General features: G+C 41.2%; 1 long non-coding RNA gene across 3 annotated transcripts in view; it reads right to left on the reverse strand.

The window, feature by feature from the left end:
- Positions 1-7,255, reverse strand: part of LOC144013753 (uncharacterized) — a 51,065-nt gene that overhangs the window by 36,100 nt on the left and 7,710 nt on the right. For all 3 annotated transcript variants that reach the window (XR_013282316.1, XR_013282317.1, XR_013282315.1), the window contains exon 3: positions 217-350. This is a non-coding gene — a long non-coding RNA (uncharacterized LOC144013753). The remainder of the gene's footprint in view (positions 1-216; positions 351-7,255) is intronic.

Below are 7,255 nucleotides of genomic sequence, written 5' to 3' on the forward strand. Positions count from 1 at the left end.
ATTTTCTTTTTTTATTATTATTATTATTTTACTTTTAAGTAAGGAACTACCATAACAGCAACAATATGTAAATTGAAATTTCTCATTTCATACCACATTAAAAATATAAGCAACTAAAAGTGTGATCAGTCAGTCTGGTTGACTTTTGATGAGTGATGTCATACTGTACATGAGGTTTTTTTGGCAGGGGGCGGTGGCAACTTTGGATGGACTTACTGGGCTGTGATGATGGTAAGGCCACCCCAGGAACACCTCCCAACATAGAGAGAGATTTACAGCCAAGTACAGGCTCCCAGTTAGCCTTCTCCTCGTCTCCGCTGATGAGCCTGGCAGATCCCAGACAGACATCCCTGGGGACAAACGTGTGGCAGAGAAGTGGGGAGAGGAGGAGGGAGAGATAAAAAAAAAAGAGAGAGAAAATCAGTCTGGTGAGATCAGTGAATCAAAGAGAGCCAAAGAGGACACACCCTGGAATGGGGTAATACACACGTTTTAACGGGAAGCGTCCATAATTCATTACAGTTACCAAGGATACATGGAGCACCTTAGGAGGGAGGCTGCAGAAATCATCCCTACTACACGTTATTCAACGTAGCACATTCACGGGTGGGTGGGTAATTAATATTGAAGCCTACCGTGAACTTGACCTATGTAGTAAAGATCAATCTATGATTAAATCAAACCAGTACATTTGTGATCTGCATGCGTGAAAATCAATTCTGCTTTGCATTTTTATACAGTGTCAGTGAAGGAGAATGTCTTTTTTTTTATTTTATTTTTTTTTTATGAAAATCAAAAATATGCTATTTTCATTTTGGAAGGTGCCTATACATGTTGCCCTTACTACAATGTTTCAATAATGGCTCTAAACAGTGGCTAGAGTTAATTGTGGGACTTGTGCCCGTAAAGAATGCTTAGTCCTTCAGCCATGCAAAGGCAAAAATTGGGTGTTTAAGGAAAAGGCGCAGAGAAAATTCATAACAAAATATAAAAACACCCCGAAATGTGTTTTAGACTTGAATACTAAGGGCTCTATTTTTGTGACCATTTTTTTTTTCATTTCTTTTAAAGAATGAAAAAAACATTTTAAATTGAACTGAAGAAAAAAAAAAAAAAACTAACGCGGTGAGCGGGGGTGGGTTTGACTGAGGATTGGTATTTTCTGGAAGTGATTTGCTCGACTCCAGCAGAAGGGCAAGCACATTTCTAGGGAACTGAGTACACCTCCAAGGGTGGATGTTAAAATAATAAATAAAGTCGGCTAGAGAGATCACAGATCTCACAAGTTGTCACTTCATGTCCGTGTGAGAATCTCCCCACCCCCAACACCGTCTCTCGACTTTGCCTGTTTACAAATTAAATTCACAAAAAAACACCATCTACAGTATGTATCAATGTTTTGTACGGTCTCTTTAATCGAGACAATGAAGGGTTCACCCAACCAAGCTTTCACAACAGATGGAAATTTTGCTGAGACACGCTAACTTGTTGCACTCTCAGCCCCCCACTCACTGCAAATCTAACATCAGTTGCTGTCAGCCAAAAACACATCCGGAAACCATTCAGCTAGTTATTCACTTAACCAAAATCCGGAACAAACAAGCTTCTGTGGAGGGAGATAGAAAGTTGTTGTGTGTTGACAGTTAGTGTGGGTAAATCTATAAGATGGTGGCACTTGTCTACTGCAGATGCTTTGGCTGACGATAGTTCCGCCAAACTAGGACTAAAAAGTGCATGAAAGACAGTGGCATCTTTAACAAAAGCTCCGTGGACAATCGCTCAATCTTTCTACGACTGTCGGTTATCACTGTGTCGATCCAACGGCTTCAGATCAGAAAACACAGAAGAGATAAAAAGTTCGACACAACCTTGGTTTTTGAATAAAATGCCCCATGAGCATTGGCACCACTGGCAGACTTTGCTGTGCAGTCAAATGTTTTACACCAGTCCTATTTCATTCATGATCATCATCATAATCACCATTGACATGTACATTATGTACTGTATGTGTGTACTTAGCTGTAGGCTGTTTCTTGTACTGTATTTCAAAAGTTGCGGCAAAGATTGAATGCGTTTGAGATATTTTCTTCATTTGGGTTGCTATTGAATTGTTTTGGGATAACAGTTTGTGGTACATTTAAAGTTGAAACTCCAAATGCCGGCAATTATACAACCAGTTTTTAGGGGGCGTCAATTATTTGTGGCAATTTGTTATTTGCAGTCAAACTCATTTCATATCCCATGCGAGTGGTGTGGGTCCCCTATATAAAGAATTCATGTTTGGTGTTTTAAGGTGATCCACCCAGTAATGGCTGATTTTAGCTATATACCATACCTGTTGGGGTTTAGTGTGGTTGTGGACCCAAGTGCAGGGGAGCAGAGCTAGGAGGCAAAGGAATGGATTCCAAAGATGCTTTAATTAAAACGGGGAGGAGAATAAAATACTGGCAGGCTAACACAAAAACAATGGGGTATATGCCACGGAAGAGGCGGGACGTGATTTTGCACAACAGTTTGTGTCCGGTCCGGGTTGCGAACGCGCAACCGAGGGGCACAAAGTCGGAAACACAAGTATTTTTGACGCAGCCCACTCGTTGCAAACCGAACCGGAAACAAAATGTTGTGCAAAAACAGTCCCGCCTCTTCCGTGGCATATACCCCATAGAGTCCAGAAAAGTGTATTTGCTACATAATTACTAATTTGCTCAATTAACAAATTTGCTCTGAAATCTTTCCAACTCTTGGCTCTACATTCTTGTTTACAATTAAAAAGTTGATCACAGACACCTGGTGAGGTATCTACTGTATTAAAGGGGTTGCATTTATTTATTCAAATGGGTACTGCAAGAATTATATTGCCGTCTATAAGAACAGAGACCACTATTTGAGGAAAATATTGCTGTCAACAATGTCTCTTGGAAATATTTCATACTAAAACGCTACATTGCTACCCAGTCAAACAAATATGCAAAATTAATACAAGCATCTGGGTGACATTTTGTCACTGTCAAGAAGGAGACAATTCAGATGGTTGAGAACACCCCAAGAACCAACACAGTCAGTGTTGAATGACAACTGGGTAAAATACTGAGGGAAGGAATCGACCTAATAATTCTTCAGCACAGCAAATCATCAGCTACACAAGTGGGTGTTTTGAAATGCGAAAGATCTCAAACTTTTATCCAGTGTACTGTGGGGAAGAATAAAGCAGCCTAACATAAAGCCTTCTAAACAATATGGCCAGATATAGTGCAACAAGAAAACCTACTCACATTTGAACACATTTCCAATAACAATTCAGAACTGTACACCAAAGTATTGTTTGCTTAGAATTGCCTTGACATTTATGTCTAAGAGCAGTATGTAAAACTTGACTACTGTCATATGTAAAAACATTTATGTCTCTAAAACAATGCAGGACCAAGATACTCATTTTTTTCCCATGGGTCACAAAAGCGGCCCAACGCTGCCTGGAATGCTTAATTACTGTGATCATTCTCTGTAATTGCTGTTGCTTGCTGTATCTGGAGTTTTATTGAGGTCTGCTGAACAACTACTGTACGGTTTGACTGTGGCTTTGGAAGGCAGACTCACAGCACATTAGATTTGGAGTATTCATGGTATTTATGCTTTACATGGAGGTTGACTGATTCTTCAGATGCACGCGTCACATTTTCCAAGAGTAAGACAGATTTATGCACGGAAAACCAAATGAGGTTATTACTCACTTCTGGGAGGTTCTGAAGGTATGACTTGAGGACATTTAGCTCTATCATCACCTTTCTTTTGTGTTGACATCACAACGTCAAATCTGGACAATACTGGTATCTTCATCTCATCTAAATAAATTCCAAACAATATCATACTGCGTCTTCTAAAGGCCTCAAACTGGATTTGACTAGGGAAAAGGGTCTCAGCTAGATTAAATAGTAAGAATGCATAACCAGCCCAGATCTAATAAATCAAATCAAAACATGCACAAGTTGATTAGAACACATTTTCTATAAGCAACAGCATGCGAGAAGGCATGTTCATCCATCTCATCTTTACCATGGATTGCTCTTTAGGATGTTTCTGATTAGTGTGAATATTAATGGCAACGGGAAGTGACTAACGGTGTACAAAAATGTAAAAAAGGAATTTGGAAGAGCTTTTTAAAGAGGGCCATTTCATCAGAATCATTATTTTTTTGCGGTTCTCTGAAGGCTCGTAACTGGCGGCCTATGAAGAGAGACATGCCGCAGTGGGGCTTAATTTAAAACCAGAAAGGTCACTGCACTAAGAAAGGTCCTCAGCTCAGCCAAAAATATAAAACGAGGAGAAAAGGCAAGCAGTGGGGGTGGGTGTGTGGGTGTCGGCTGAGAAAGAAAGGAGATGAGAGGATTCCGATTGAGAGTGGGGCCCAGGCGTGAGGGAATAGGTTCAAATAATTTGGAAAGACGGCATTATGGATGGGAATGCAAGAGGAGCAAGAGGAAAAAGTGAGCCAGGATAATGATACGGATTGCAAATGAACTGGAACAAGCTTTGGATCAAACAGATGCATGAGCTTTTTTGTTTACTCTAATGGTGTTTTTGCAAGTAATTTGTTATAATTGCCTACAATATTAGGGGGAAAACACTGCATCCATGCAGTCTGTCCAACAATCTGTGTTGGCACAAACACAACCACCCCGAGCCTTTTGCTGAGTTGGGCGCCGCATGCTTCGTACTGGACCCGAGTTCTAATGGTCAGATGGGAGATTTGCTCCGCCATATGCAACTCAGCACAAAATCAGTACGACCCGATCAGTCTGTTTACAAGCATTGATGAGATTTGATTTGGCTGGGAGATGTATGCCTGTCATGTGTTGAATTTGGCCTTGTTAACAATTGTAAACTGTTGGACCCCCCCCCCCCGCATTCTACAAACTAACATCCATGTCTTCAATCACTTGTTTATCTATCAGTTGGCTTTAGTTGTCCGCTGGGTTTTTGACTGCACAACATGACATAAAAACTCACAGGAGCCTCATGGCAGCGGCATGACAGCCTCTGATGTAAAGCCTCATGCTTCGCACAGATAAGGCGGGTTCAATTTTAATGTTGCTAGCACACCGAGACGCACCAGGCTTACTTGTAAAACAGAATGCCCCAATCGCTTGTAAACGCGCCAACCCAGGAGGAGGAAAGGGATGGGGGTTGGGCCGGCTGAGGTGGGGCTGCATTAAAGAGGAGAGGAATTCTACTTGCCCAACTCCTGCAATACATTCGTGGATCAATTCCGTCTCTCAAATCCCCAATCCATTCCCCATCTCGTTTAAAAACTAATACCCAATTCCAATCACAAGTGCAGTAAAGCATATCTTGTAAAAGGTCAGAGTGTGACCTCGGAGTTCTCTTAAGTGACTTCTGGTTGGCCCACTTTCCTCTGAAATATTGCGCAGCCCGGTTTAAAATCTGCCTTTACAGCAATCAAGAGTGAAACCCAAATCCATATTTTCTATAAACGTTTATTCTGACGTAAAGGGCCATGCCACTATTCTTTGTCTATTTTGAGTAAACAGGAACAGGAACGGCAACCGACAGGGACAATGGGGGATGTTGTGGATAGGTGTGTGTCTGGTGGCCACCGGCAGAATGCCGGCATATAAGTGGTGCCTCCCCGTGCACCCAGCCAGGGGAACTGATCAGATGGACGATCAAACACTAATCATTCCCTCACGGCCCATACCGAGTAAAGCTGTCATTAATTTTGCGGAATTACATCAAATCTGAGACATTCTTTATGTGGCCCACGGCCTGTAGACAGTTATACGACAGGGACTGCTGCGCTAAGCAGATGGGGCAGCTTGGCCGTGCATACTAAATACCTCCGTCCCCCTTTTCTCCATTTCCTCCCTCCCTATACGGGTACATACTTTGAGGCACTGTGCTCTGACTTGCTGCCTTTGTTTTCCACCCTTCTACCTTCAACTCTCCTTTTCTTGAAGATACAATCACAATGGTTTGAGTGATTGCGTAACCCACCTCAAAACTGATGCCCAATATTGAACCGAATATTCTCAGAATTGTTTAAACAGCCTGATTGCAGGCAAAAGCGTCTTAACATATGTTCGTAATTGCTAGAAAACAGTGTTCAAGACAAAACGGTCGAATAAGATGAGTGAACAAATTGCTGACGGACATAAATGTTAATGTTTTTCTCTTGGATGTTGACAAATCTAATGGTTACACACAACAGAAGGTCATAATCCCATTTGAGGTTTCCTTGGCAACTGATTATGGCTGTAGGCAAGGTGCAATTTATGGCTAGTGACACATACCTGCCATTCCCTTTGAATGAGACATGTGGTAAGCTATATTCAGAATGACCACCCCAGGTAATGAAACTGCAGTAGCACTCAGGGGCTACGCCATTTTCTTATATTGAGAGGAATTCCAGACCAGGTTGGAAATAAATACAATAAAAATAAGAAAATAAAATCAACAGACAAGAGGAATTAAATTGGTGCGCAATAGTGCTGCCACTGATAAACAGCATACTTAGACTTTTGTGCCATAACTGTTTTTTGTCTAATCTAATGCTTAAATGTGTATGTGTGCGAGGGTGTGTGTGTGTTTACGACAGTCAAAGGAGGCATAACAGCAAGCTGCCAGAACAAGAGCAAGCCGTTCTATGGACAATCAGTCTACAAATTACTCTGAAGCCTCATACAATCCAACTAAGCGCACACGTTCTTATCATTTAAAAGTCAAAGCAATTCTCCTGAACAGAAAAGAGCATTAAAACTACAACATAGTAAAAACCGCAAGCAAACACACAAATACAATAAAGGCAGCCAACAACAGCATCAGCTAGTCATTGCAGTTCAAACTATTTAATTATCCCATTGCACAGAGTGGTACCACTGCTCACATGGAGACTGCACACTATTAATCCACTTAAACACAATTTATGGGGACTAAACATCGACTGTCCATCGACATAAAATTAGTTGAAGCGTCCTTATAGCGTCTTGAGCAGACTAAATTAGCCAAACTGGACTTACTAATTGAGGAGGAGTAAAAGTACTGTGTGACTGGATTGACTGCTCGTTGAGCAGAGATAAATAAGCAGGCTATAAAGCGGATGAGAACACCAATAACTATAATTATAAATTACCAACATTATTTAAGATGAGGTTACTGATGCGGGATTACATTAATTTTAAATGCAATTTCTCCTCATATGCTCTCGGTTTGTGCATTTCATGGTCCCCATGGAACGTCTGGC

Source organism: Festucalex cinctus, chromosome 2 (genome assembly GCF_051991245.1).
Source record: "Festucalex cinctus isolate MCC-2025b chromosome 2, RoL_Fcin_1.0, whole genome shotgun sequence".
Classification (NCBI taxonomy): domain Eukaryota; kingdom Metazoa; phylum Chordata; class Actinopteri; order Syngnathiformes; family Syngnathidae; genus Festucalex; species Festucalex cinctus.